The 14,123-nt window shown below is 46.6% G+C and overlaps 1 long non-coding RNA gene across 1 annotated transcript; it reads right to left on the bottom strand.

The window, feature by feature from the left end:
- Window positions 1-606: 606 nt before the first annotated feature.
- On the bottom strand, window positions 607-1,294 carry LOC148130520 (uncharacterized). The gene is made up of 2 exons (XR_015749843.1): window positions 893-1,294; window positions 607-667 (listed from the first exon to the last, which is right to left on the bottom strand). It is a non-coding gene; the product is annotated as an uncharacterized LOC148130520 (long non-coding RNA).
- Between the last annotated feature and the right edge of the window lie 12,829 nt (window positions 1,295-14,123).

Raw genomic sequence — 14,123 nt, 5'->3', positions numbered from 1 at the left:
CTTCCACTTCTTTTCTCAGCCGCGGATAGGGGGGCGGCTGAGGAGGGGGTTGTGCCTCCAACAATGGCGGTGGTGCCATAGGAACATTGGCTGGCACATTATTCAAATTAGGATTTGCGGGCGGCGGACTCTGCAGCCAATCGTCCGTCTCACTCTCATTGTCTCTTGTTGAGACATGTATTGACCCTCAATTGGAGGGACGGGACCTTCAAATTTCACATGAAACCATACATCTATGTATGCAATTTGAGTGGTCATTTTGTGTTGGAGAATATAGTCTCGCAATTTGGTCATCCAATAAGTACTGGTTTCCCCCCTCAGGACTCCAGTAATATGGAAATTTAGGATCAATCAGAGGATATTTTGGCCATCGGTCTCGACAAAGATAGATCATGTGTTTCTTTTCGAGACGTCTGGTGAATTCCTTTAGATTCGGGGAGAACCACTGCTAGAGTAGCTGTCCCAGAGGCGAATCTACCGGAATTGGTTTTCTGCCATTGTCAAATTTTCCCTGTCCCGGACAGGCTTCTTCCTGGTCTCCAAGACCCTTGCTCTGTCCCTTTCCCATCTCTACTCTTCCAGACTCCCAGAGTCTTGACTCACCAGTCCCAGTCCTCCAGCAGACGCTGGATTCTCCCAGAGAGTTTAAGGACCCCTCTCTTTTTGGCTACAAATGAAAGGAACAAAGTTTACCTGATCTGATCGCTCCTGGACTCTCCGAAGTCAAAAGGATGCGTGGGCATCCCCAACTCAGATCGATTTCACAAACTCTCAGCCGGCATTTCGTCTCAGTTCTTTTTCCAAGGATCGTCTGGATTCCCAGTTACCTCGGGAGTCTGACCGAATTCAGGGAGAGGTGCCTCTCAATGGGAGGTTGTGGCCACTCTCTTACCTGGTCCCCGTTTTCCAGTCAACCACCGTCGAGGATCCCGGACGAGCCCCCAAATTGTGAGATTGTGGCTAAAGAAAAACCACCAGGAATCAAAGTTGATCCAAGGAAAAAGGCTTTATTGGAATATACATCTGCAGATGGGTTCCTCCCTTTGGCAGCTGGGAAGAACGTAAGACAAAGTTTCTGCTCTACTCTTATACCCAAAACTACCCCCACCCCCAGTATACAACTGGCTTGATTTACAATCTATTTTTCAGGATACAAGTTACATTTTATTATCTTTTATGGTACCTAGCACATAACAGACATTTCCCTTACCCGGTATCTAGCATTTCAAAGGCATTCCAAAAAGTGTGATAATTCCCAGCACTTCAAAGACATTCCAAGATCAGTCAACATTCTAATCAGTGCTTGGTACTACCTTTTCTTACTTCAAAACAAAACATTCCTTTCATCATGAGATTTGAGTCATAAAATGAATACACTTCTCACAGTAGCGTCCTCGGGGCTGCGCCGCGGGAGCAATGCTGCTGCTTTGGGGACAAGCCCCCCTGCCCCCCCATGTTAGCACGGTGCAACAAAGTTGTGCTCCCCTTTGCACAGGCGTTTGGCCAAGCTATCTGCAAAATCATCTCTCTTGAGGAGTGCTCGACAGTTTGCAGATATCTTGGCTGCCTGTTAGCAGAGAAAAGCAGCCGGAGTCACTCATCTCTTGAGAGCCCAGCCCAGCCAAAATTTCCTGCACCGCTTGTGCTTCAGCGCTTTGACTCCCAGGGACAGGAGTTCGGCTAAGCGGCGGGGGCGCATTGGAGAAGCAAAGCCAGAGGTTGGTAATTTTCACTGCAAGAAGCCTCCAGACACCGCGTCTTTTTGCCACTTCTTTGCTGGCCGGAAACGAGCCGGGAGTGGCAGCTGAAGGATTTTCCTGCCAGCAAAGAGGTGCTGGTTGGAGGCTTCTTGGTGGGGGGGATGGGGACATGGTGAGACTTGGAAGGCAGCTCCTGCGCCCTGCCTGTCCCTTTTTGGTCCCTCCCTCCGCATCGAAATACCTTAAAGGGACAGGCTGGGACAGCTGCCTTCCGAGCAGCAGCCGAGCAAAGTGAAGGGAGGCAGAAAAGTTCCCCCAAGTCTTCTTCTCCTTCTCAGGCATACGTAGAGCAATGCATCTCATGGTGCCACAGGGACGTGTCCACACGCCGTCTCCTCACAGAAGGTCCTGGCCTCACGTGTGCACATGTGAGGCCGGGACCTTCAGCGAGGAGATGGTGCGTGGGCTACCGGCTCCGTTTGGACTGGCAAAGAAGCAGCAGCTGGGACTCACCGCCCTGTTCTTCACACCAGGGTGCACCTCATTGCCTACTGGGCCACAGTGGAGATGCGGGCTGGCTGGGAGCCCAGTGGCTCTCAGTCCTGGCTTGCCTTCCCTGATGCTATGCTGCACGGGTGATGCAGGCCCGGGCGGCATAGCATCGTGTTCCCTAGTCGCTCCAACCCCCTGCTAGCAGCCAAGGCCTAGCACCTGCAGAGAATCCAGGTGGGATGCAAGCAGCAATGGGTCAGCCCTAGCTCACCTTCCTCTCGGCCACCAGCAAGCCAGGCAAGTGGGGTGGGGTGAGAAGCTTGCTAGGCCATGAGTGCTGCATGGAGCCACAGCACTGGTGGCTAAGCAAGCCATGCAAGGGAGGGGGGAAACTTGCTAGGATGTGAGCGCTAAGGGTGGCGGCGGCATGGTGGCGGCAGCTTAGGCCAGCCTGGGAGTCATGACTCAGCCGGGGCTTGTGGTGGAGGTGGCGGCAAGGGCAAGGGCGGTGGCATGGCGGCAGTGGCCTAGGCCAGCCCAGGAATCGGGACTCAACTGGGGCTGGCGGCAGCAGTGGCATGTAGGCGACCAGGGCTTGCAGAGCCTCACTCACCTAGGGAGATCAGGTGGTATAAGGCTGGCTGGCTGGCTGCTGCTGCTGCTGGAAGCAGGCAGAAAAATATGGGAAGTGATGTAGTGCACATGCAGTATAGTGACTGAGCGGGGTGGGCAGGGGGAGAATGCCGTCAATGATTGTCACACATGCACGCGATGTCATGCATGTGCGTGATGTGCATACGGAATAAGGGACTGACTGGGCAGGAAACAAAGGAGTGGGCAGAGAGGCTGGGCCAGCCTGCGGCCCATTTTACTGGTTCTCCGAACTACTGGGAACCATAACAACTGGTTCTATAGAACTGGACCGAACTGGTAGAATCGCACCCCTGTATGATACTATGTTCTAAATGGTCATAGCTAGCACATGATAATGTTGTCACATATCATTGGCCCTTTAAATAAATAATGTGGTCTTGATTGAATCTTTGCATCTATCTTATCAGGTAGATATACAGATTCTTACTGGGTAGCAACACAAACATCTTCTGGAGTAAACAGATGATTGGGCTGTTAAGAAAGTTTATAAATTTTATCTGGGTACATTTTATATTTTTCACAAAATTTGGTGCTCTAGCCATTACTCTTCATTGCCACTTTTATTATCTTTGCTTTCATAATGATACATTATTTAGGTTTCACAATAACAAAATACATACTTGCAATAGTTGTGTCAAGATAGAATAATAAACATGCTGTTATAGAAAGAGAAAATATTTGCACTCACATCATGCTGTAGCAGTGTAGCTCTATTGTACTGTTTTCAATTAAATATATGATCAATTTCATAAAAGCTTAGGGCTACCAGATAAAAATGCAGACATTCACTAGTCAACAGCAGAGAGTTTAATGTTTACTTATGTCTCTTCTCTGCCATCTCACTGTCATCTAGATCTGGTAGCCCTACTTGGATTTGACTGCTTTACAAAATTATTAAAAAGAATGTCATGGAAAATGCTATGTGATCATATACACATGTTCATTTATAGCCAATGGAAATTAATTCAAGATAAGTATATACTAAAATATAGTTTTGATTTTTTAAAATTTTGGCTGAAAATACTTGGATGAATATTTGATCACTAACATATAACTCTTAACACACCTATCTAGCAAAGGGAATGAGCTAATTTATAAATTCAGTTCAACAAGTTCCTCATTAAGAACAAATTACTTGAGTTTGAAATCTGCTAATTTTCCAATCAGGGTAAGTGTTTGCACTTGTGATTTAGAAATAATTACCACAATGTATAACATCTTAACCTATGTAATGAGAGAATTCATTTCTGTGGGATGAGAAAAAAGCTGAACTAATCTGTGATGTCCTAACAATTTTTTACTAGCTAAACATTATGTCATTTGTATATCTGATCACTTTTACAGACAGTTCTAATTGTTTTTTTCAAGTTGGTTTGTGTTTTACTTTGATTCCATACAGAATGTTATTTTATAGCAATAGCATTTAGTATATACCGTTTCATAGTACTTTAATAATTAATAATTTAATAAATAATTTAATAATTTCATAGTGCTCTAAGCTGATTACACAGTCAGAATATCGTCCCCAACAATCTGGGTCCTCATTAGAGATAAATTGTATTATATTATCAACATAGCCGACACTATAAGTAGCTTTAGGCAACACAAAATGCCAAATCCAAAGTATACTATGGTTAAACATGATGCATGAACTCAGCTTCTGTGGAGTAATGTTTTATGGCTTTAACATATTATGAGTTCAATGTAGCCTAGCTATGGTTGAACAAACCATGGCTCAGAATCTTACTGCTTTGATCTGTATGTCAACCTTCCCCAATTTGTGGCTTTCAGAGATGTAAGCCTACATAATCTCCAGCAACTAAGGTCCACTGCTAATTAGTCTAACACATTTAAGCAGGCACAAAATTGGGAACTACTGAAATGTAAAGATTGTAATATGTTTAACATTATCTCTATGTCATTTACGTATTCACAGAAAAGATGTTTAGAAGAAAAGATTTGTGAAATGAATTTTCTGCTGGTGCAGGGTTACATTAATTTCTGTAAAACTGACTTTGGTAGGATTTTTACTGTTTTTAGTAGACTTTTTAATTTAGGCCACACTATTTTTTAGTAAAATGCTAATAATGATATGTATTTTGAGATGTAGTGAGAGAACTTGAAATAGACAACTTTAAAGACATTGCCACTTGAGTAAGAATGTCTGTTTGCTTCCACAGCTGTTGGCCCTGCTGCTTATAGACATCCTGGAGGCATATCTGACCACAGTAGAAAAGAGCATTGGTTCTTACCTGAAATGCATCTTCTAGTTTAGTGGTTCCCAACCTTTTTTTCGCCCCGCACCCCTAAAGAAATTTCACTCAAACCTCGCACCCCCTGAAATTTAGACTTTAGGAACTACTGAATGCGTTAAATATATGGTAGGATTGAATCTTTTCAGCTATGTATGTGATGGCCACTAAAATAACTTAGTATCTAAATAATTTAGATACTTAACTAAAGTATCTAAATAATTTAGATACTTAACTCTAAAATGAAAACAAAGTTAATCCATTGCATAATAAATAAAAATGCCAACATATAGCCAATATCCTATTATTTACCTGGACTTTTCTCGCACCCCCTGGAATATTGTCTCGCACCCCCCAGGTTAGGAACCCCTGTTCTAGTTGTACGGGTGGAGAATCCAAAGCATGGGTAGTCTCTGCTTCCTTGCTTGAAGACTTGAGTCAATCAAAGCTTAATCCCATCTCCTTCTACTGAGCATGCCCAGTTTTTGATGAAGGTTACATGATTGACTTGGGAGATTTTCTTGGTGCTCTTCCTGGGCGTTCCTCAACTCAGGATCTGACATTCTTTAGGGTGGGTTTGGATACTCCTCCAGTATAACTAGAAAATGTGTTTCAGGTAAGAACCAGTGCTCTTTCTCAGTTGTACAGGTTGGAGAATCCAAAGCATGGGACATACCCAAGTTGGCTGTCCTAAGGGTGGGTAGTAGTCTAATCCTGAGTCCCCATCTCCGTGTGCACTCTCTGCAGCACTCTTCTTCCAAAGGTTGCCTCTGCTGTCGCAAAAGCATCCAGCTTATACTGCCTGATGAACGGCGATGGTGATGATCACGTTGCTGCCCTGCAGATTTTTCGATAGAGGCCTGTGTGTTCCAAGCCGCTGTTGTGGCTGTACTCCTGGTTGAATGGGCTGTCACTCTACCGAGCAGTGGTAATGATTGGATCTCATAAGCCTTTGCAATGCATGCCCTAATCCACAACCTATGGTCAATGGTAAAACCTTACGTCCCGAAGAATCAGGCTTGAATGATACAAACATTGATTCAGTTTTTCTAATAGAGCCTGTTTTCTTTATGTACATACGTATCGCCTTTCTAACATCCAAAGAATGCCACTTCTTTTCTAACCCATGGACTGGTTTTGGGCAAAAGTCCTACAGTACTACCTCCTGTGCTCTATGGAATGTGGAATTCACCTTCGGCATAAAGGTGGGATCTAGCCTCACTTTGTTTGGGTGGAATATGCAAAGATCCTCCCTTATGGATAGGGCTGTTAGTTCTGATATCCATCTAGCCGATGTAATGGGCACTAGGAAAACCACCTTCAGGGTGAGCAAACATAAGCTAGCCAACCACAGTGACTCGAACGGCTCTATCATGAGTGCCCTCACCACTTTGGTCAGATTCCAGGTGGGATACCTGTGTATTACTAGCAGTTTTAAATTGGTTGTTCCTCTGATGAATGTACGCACCAGTGGATGCCGAACGAGGGACTCCGAGGTCCCACAACCCAAAACTGATGTTATGGCCGTCATCTGCCTACATAAAGTATTGGGGGACAGACCCCTATCAAGACCCTCCTAGAGAAAGTCTAGTATCTGTGTCACCGACACCGTGATTGATTCAAGCTGGGCTTTAACACACCAACCAGAGAATGCTCTCCAGGTGGCATCGTAAATTCTGTTGGTCGAAGGCCTCCTAGAGGCCTGTAGTGCCTGTATGACTTTAGTTGAACATTCTAGCTGACTCAGTGTGACCCTTTCAAGAGCCATACAGTCAGTTGGAGCCATTGTGGTTCTGGACGCTGCACTGCCCCCAGGCTCAGGGATATCCTGAATGGCTACATGAACCTGTCTCCATAGTCTGGCTACTGATCGATCGACCTGATCTGCGTACCATGGCCGTCTGGACAGTAGGGTGCTACGAGTAGAACCTCCGCCTCGTCCTCTATCACTCTTTTGATTACTCTCGGGATCAATGGGAGGGGGGGAATGTGTAAAGTAGGTCCTTGGGCCATGCCCCTCAGAGGGCATTGGCTCTTTCTGCCCCCAGCATTGGGAACCTTGAATAAAATCACAGCAGTTACGTATTCGTTGGGGACGCAAACAGGTTCAGGACTGGTTTCCCGAACCTGTGTGACAACTCCCTGAACAGGTCTGGGTGTAGATGCCATTCTGAATGGTCAACTGTTGCCCTGCTGAGCCAGTCTGCATCTACATTCTCCTTTCCTGAGATATGCTCTGCTCTGATCGATAGGAGATGTGTCTCTGCCCAGCGGCCTAACGCTCTGCCTCCTGCATGAGCACCCGGGAGTAGGTGCTCCCCTGCCTGTTGATATGTGCCTTGGTGGTCACATTGTCTGTTAGGATTAGAATGTGCTGACCTACTGTCCTTGCTTTGAATGCCCCTAGAGCCAGGTGCGTAGCCTTGACCTCCAGCCAGTTGATGTTGTTTCTGAGGTCTGTCTTGAACCACTGACTTTGTGTGATTTGGGACTGGCAATGGTCCCCCCAACCAAACAGGCTGGCATCTGTCGTAATAGTCAGTTGATTGGGTTTGTTGAACCTGCATCCCCAGGTCATTGCATCCACCACTAGAGGGATTGCTTCACTTTTGGTGGGACCCGCACCTTGATTTTCGCATTGCTCTTGCCTGCTCTCTGGTAAGGCAATAGGAACCATTGTAGGGTTCTTGTGTGCAGCTGAGCTCACGGTACTATGGAAATGCACGATACCATCTTCCCTAGCAGTTGTGAGAGCAGCTCCAGTTTCACCACTGGTGCTGTGATCACTTTGCCTATCATCACTTTTATGCTGATCTGCTGCTCCTGTGACAGGTAAACTTCACAAGAGTGGGTGCCTATCACTGCCCCTAAGTGTTGCAGATGGCTTGATGGGTCCAGATGGCTCTTTTTGAAGTTCACTGAGAACCCGTGCTCCTGCAATGTTTGTACTGTGATCTCTATGTCCTCCCATGCCCTTGGGGGGGAGGGGGAAGAGGACTGTATCAATATGTTATCTAGGTAGCATTGGATGTGTATTGTTATCGTTCTGAGATGGGACGCTACTGCTGCCAGTACCTTGGTGAACATTCTGGGCGCTGAGGATAGCCCAAATGGTAGGGCCCTGTGTTGGTAATGTCTTCCTGCATAATAAAATTGTAGGAACCTTCAATGTGCTTGTACAATTGGGATGTGCAGGTATGCCTCTGTGAGGTCTACTGACGTCATGACATCTCCTTTCCGGACATTCATCAGGATTGACTATAGGGATTGCATCTTGAATCTCTTGTACAAAATGTGTTTATTCAGTCTCTTCAGATCTAAAATTGGTCAAACCTCCCCCCCCCCCGATGCCTTCTGGACTAAGAACAGGATTGAATAAAATCACTGCCCTTGTTTGTAGTACCAGTTGGACAGCCTGAATGTCCAACAGATGCTGAACAGCTGTCCCCATGATACACCTTTTGACCGTCTCTTGATATTGGGCACCTTCTAAAGGAGTTAGGAGGTGTGGAGAGAAATTCCAGAGCTAAGCCTTGTCTTATTGTGTTCAGGACCCACTTGTCCATTGTTGCTGCTCCCATCAGTTGGCAAATAGGCCCAGTCTTCCACCAATTGGTGCGCTGCTCTGGTTGTCACTTTGCCAGTGGAGCCGTTGAACAGTCACTTTCCTTGAAATCACTGACTGCCCCGTCTCTAAATCAGGTTCTGTCCAGTTGTTGGCCCTGCGTGCGTATTGTCTCTGGGAGTGCTTGGAGTACCCATACCCTCCCCCAGTGGCCAGAAAGGGCTGCGTGTAAGGTGAAGGCCGCCACTCTGCTTAGCCATATCTTCTAGGCAAGATCTTCCTCTTGTCCTTGGTCTCCACTAGCATGGATTCAATGGCTTCCCCAAATAATTTGCTCTCCTTAACTGGGGCAGAAGCTAGCTTCCAATTGTGCTTCAAGTCCGCCTGCCAATGGCGGAGCCAAACCAGGCGCCTAACTGCCACCGAAGCTCTATGGCCCTGGTAGCATATTTGATACCGTTAAGCATGGTGTCAGCTATAAGCTCCATCGTTGCTATCATTTTGTTCAGATCCTGTTGTGATTGAGGATCACCAGGTGGCACCCTTTTCTGCATCTGTTGGAGCCATATCAGGGCTGCTCTGCTGAAGAATGCAGTTGAGGTTGCCTTCACTGCCCATTCAAATGGATAGGCCTTTTGAAAGGTCTGTTTCACTTTCTTGTCTTCTCCCTTCACGCCTTCCTCTGTGATGGTTGCTGATGTAGAAGCCGCTACTGGCCCATCTATCTATTATCAATTCAGCCAGTTCCATGTTATAATTCTTCCTTTCATTCCCCCCTGATGTCTGGAATATCACTGGTAAGTCCAACTGCTCTTCCATCCCCTCCTTGAACAGCTCTGGTGATGGCACCATCTTGTTTTCCACCTTAGTTCTCGCAGAGACAGTCTTTTGGGTCTGATGAATCTGGAGCAGATTCCTCTGTTGCTGTGGCGGTCTCCAGGCCTCTTGCTGCTTTGGCTTTACCTAGCAGCATTTTCAACAACTGCTGGCAAAACAGGCCGGTGTTTGATGCTTTGTGATTGTTCGGAAATAGTCCAAATTACCTGCGCAGTGTGGGATTGGAAGTGAGCTCCCCATCCTACCAGGCTGGCATCGGTAGTGATCGTTGCCCTGTAAGGTTCCTTGAAAGGACACCCCTTGTTAATCGTGTTTTCCGACCACCAGCGGAGCGATTGGAGAACATTGTGTGGTACCTTTATCCGGACGTTGTAAAGGTAGCAGGAACCATTGCAGCTCTCTAGAGTGGAATCAAGCCCAAGGCACAATGGAACTACAAGGAATCAGTTTCCCTAACAGTTGAGACAGCACTGCCAGGGAAACCCTCTTTAAGGCTCTAATCTCTCTGGCCAAAGACTGGATACTGTTTAACCTATCCTGAGAGAGAAAGACCTTGCCCTCCACGGTATCTATCACTGCCCCTAAATGAACTAACCTAGTTGAGGGGATCAAATGGCTTTTATCCCAATTTATGGAAAAGCCATGACCCTGAAGGGTCTCCAGAGTAATCTTGGTATCCAATTTTGCTTGATGTCTGGAAAATGACAAAATTAAAATATCATCCAGATAACATTGTAAGCGAATAGATTTAATCCTGAGTGAGGCAGCCAAAGCTGCAAGGACCTTGGTAAAAGTCCTGGGGGCCAAAGCCAGACCGAATGGTAGGGCAATATATTCATAGTGCCGATCACAATAGCAAAATCTAAGATATTTGTAGTGAGCAGGTCTAACTGGTATATGTAGATAGGCCTCTGTGAGATCTATAGAGGTCAGGACATCGTTCTCTCTAATGCTGAGCAGAATGGACTGGAGAGTAGTCATCTTAAATTTCGATAAACCAATGATCTGTTCTGACATTTGAGGTCCAGAATTGTCCCCCAGCCCCCCGAACTCTTTGGGACTACAAACAATAGAGAGTAACAGCCTTGACCCCGCTGTTCAGATGGGACCTCTCTAATGGCCCAAATATGTAGAAGATGATTGATAGCCTCCTGCATCAACGCCCTCTTAATGGGGTCCGTGGACTTAGGGCTCCTAATGAAAAAGTTTTGGGGGGGGAGGATTGAAACTCTAGTGCCAAACCAAACCTAATAGTGTCACTGACCCACGCATCAGAAGTGGAGCTGTTCCATTGATCAGCAAACAATTTTAGCTGCCCTCCAATGGGAACTACTGTGAAGGACTCACTTGGGGCGATGAAAAAATTGGCCTCCAGTGCCTCTGGGGTTTTGTCTGTTTTGGCCTCCCCGCTGACCTCTATCGGAAGATTCAGACCTATCCTGTCTAAAACTGGGCCTGTAGCCTGATGTTCTCTGAGAACTAGGAACATATGGACCTTGATAATAGGGCCGAAAGGAACCCCTTCGAAACGACTGGGACGTTCTATTTTCAGATCTCTGAAAAAGAGAGGGAAGCACTTTTTTCTTGTTTCTATTCTCTATAAGGAGGGGCTCCAAGACACTGCCAAATAATTTATCCTCTGATATTAGGGCTGATGCCAACTTGCATTTATGCTTGGTATCCGCCTGCCAATGCCTGAGTCATAGCAGTCTCCGTGCTGATACTTGAGATGCTATGGCCCTAGACGAGAATTTGACTGCATTAAATGTGGCGTTGGCGGAGAATTCTGCTGCTGCAATAATTTTAGCTATGTCCTGGTGGGCTCTGACATTTGACTCCGGCAATATATCCCTCAAGTGGAAGAGCCATCGGAGGGAGGACCGTGTAAAAAAAGGACGCCGCTGTAGCAGCCCTTATGGCCCAGGCATCAGAAACGTGTGCCCTACAGAGTGCCAACTCTGCTCTCTTTTCTTCCGGTCTCAGGGCTTCCTCGGCCTCGTTGGGAAAGGTTGAAGAAGAGGCCAGTGCCACAATGGGCTCATCCACCTCCGGCGTTTTGAGAAAATTTGAAAACTCTGGTGCCAAATTATAATATCGTTTATTGTACCCTGTTGGGGCTGGGTATGATGCTGCTGATGCCCATTGATTTTGTACTAATTCAGCAAACATACTAGGGACAGGAATAGTTTCTGCCTCATTAGCCGGTTGTTAGAATATTAGATCCTCAGATTCGTCCAGAGACCCTGTTGACAATGGATGAGGGTTTGATGTGCCTAGTTTAGCGGTGATCTTTGCCTTGAACAGTAAGGATTTAAAGAGGTGCGGGCGAAAAAGGCCAGAAAAAGTAGGTTGGTCCGGAATAAGGCCTTCGTCATCCGACATTCCCCGTTCTAGCGGGTTAGCCTCTGACAACCCCAAGTCCATCTGATGGATTGACCCCCCCTCCATGGGAACATCCTGATCCTCAAGGTCCACCTCCTCCTGAAGACCCTGGCCTTGTATGTTGGGAATATTGGGGAATACCTGAGATTGATGTTGTCCGATATGCACAAAGATCGAGAGGACAGGGATCCCGCATCTGAAGCGGCCGAGAAGTGTCTGGTCCTGATGGTTTGCTGAACTCCAGCCGCAATGCCCCTTTGAATCGCCATCTCCGTCCATTGCCTCATTTCAATGGGGATAGTCTCAGGTAATCCCTCCTCCTGTCTTAGGCCGGTGGCCATAGGGGTGAAGGTTGCCTCTGGGATTGGCCGGGCAGTGCTCATTGGAGATGTGCCTATGGAGGTTGTCCAGAAACAGCCTGCCTGGGCTGGGTAGCTAAGTCCAAGGACCCCATCAATGGGTTTGGGTTCTGATCAGATTGTTGTGTCATAGCCATCTTGTCTGCCTCCCTGGCTCGTTTCTGCAATTGCCTTTCCAAAGCTAGGTGTCGTCTATGGGCATCCTTATCTGCCACCTTAGAGGCCTTTTTGGGGCCCACTGGCTTATCTCGGGACTTATTTGACTTGGAGCGGAAAGCGCTGTCACCTTCCATTGTGGATGACTGATTGTCTTGCCTCTGACTTTAATTTTAATTTTTTAAAAAAATAAATTTAAATTATGATTATTATTATTATTATTATTATTGTTATTATTTGTACTTTGGGGTGATGCCTTCCCCTGCAGTTGAAAGTAGAACGCTCCTCCAGGAGAGTAAGATTATATATATATATATATACACACATACATACACACATACATACATATACATACACACACACACATGCCCATATACATAGACATATGCCTATATCTATATGTATAACTGTGTATATGGTAAACAGTATCTAAGGGTCCCCAACAAGGGGAAACCCCCAAGTGCTCCAAGCGAGAAAAACTCTGGATCCCTGGTCCCCAACAAGGGAAACCAGCTATACAGGCTCTGAGGTGAATCCCAGAATTTTAAGCGTCCCGGAATTTTAAGCCCAGCCTTTCCAGAAGAGACTGAAGCACCTCCCACTTCTGGATGCTCTGAACAGCTCATGGGAAAACAGGCCGGTAAATGCTGGGGCCTCTGCCACCTATTCTTCCTCATCAGAAAATGCTGTTTCCCTCTGCTCCTCTTCCCCTGAGACTGAAGCCTCACTTTGAGTATAAGACCACATTGAATTGGTTCTCTGGAAATTATTTCCTCCTGTCTCCCGACTAGTAATGGATGCAGTGTGTCAGGCCTTCTCTCATTAATTATCGGGTTAGGGTGATGACCTTGTTCCTCCCTAACCTCTGTTAGAACCTCTAACATCAGAGCTTTGATTTCATCCCTAAACGTCTGCTCTCTGAGTCCTGCTGCTGTAGGAGTAAAACTTCCTCTGGAGCTAGCCTCCACCTCTTTGGGGAAGATTCCCAACTATCACTGAAGTCCTGGGAGCTTCCCTGTGTTTCTGATAAACACTCACTCTCTTTTAGACAAAGAGCTGGCTATACTGCTCACCAGCTCCCTCTGGTGTTGCAGCTTGGGCACAATTATCTTGATGCTTTGTTTCTATTGGTCTGCTTCCTGTAGCATGGGAATTTCCATTCCTCTCCACCTCCCTTTCTGCCCTTGCAAAACTCTTTTCAATGGCTCCTTGCCTCTTTAAAGTCTCCCTTTCATCGGGTTTAGAAACCTTGTGAAAGGGTTTTTCTTTCTCTTCCACCATTGCTGTTCTAATGGCCGCTTTAGGTTCTTTAGAGCCCTGTTCTCTAGCAGAGCTTGGGCCAGGTGATCCCTGCTCCTCCAAGCCTGCCTCCATCTCAGAGAAATCCGCCATGTTGTCCCCTTTGTTCTTTGGGACAGGCAGCTTCGCCCGCGCTGGAGCTCAGCTGCCACAGTCTGCTGGTTCCTGACCGCTCAAGAGTATGCTCAGCCACAACTGAGTATTGACTCTGCCCCCGCCACTGGGTAGACTTTTCCTAGGATCTCCTATTAGAGTTTGCTCAGCCGCAACTGAGTATTGACTCTCTTAACTACTTGGGACCCCTTCTCTTTGGGAAACATCTATGTCTTTGGGGGGCTAGCTCATTCAGGGTCGCCGCAGTTTCCTCCTAAGCGCCTGTCAACTGTTCAGCACTTTTCCGCTTGTTTTTCAGCTCGCGGCTTCAGGA

This window comes from Notechis scutatus, chromosome 5 (genome assembly GCF_049901735.1).
Source record: "Notechis scutatus isolate UNSWTSFEM ecotype Mainland chromosome 5, rNotScu1.2, whole genome shotgun sequence".
In the NCBI taxonomy this organism is placed as follows: Eukaryota; Metazoa; Chordata; class Lepidosauria; order Squamata; family Elapidae; genus Notechis; species Notechis scutatus.
The sequence above is the reverse complement of the archived record's forward strand: the minus strand, read 5'-3'. Positions and strand labels throughout refer to the sequence as shown.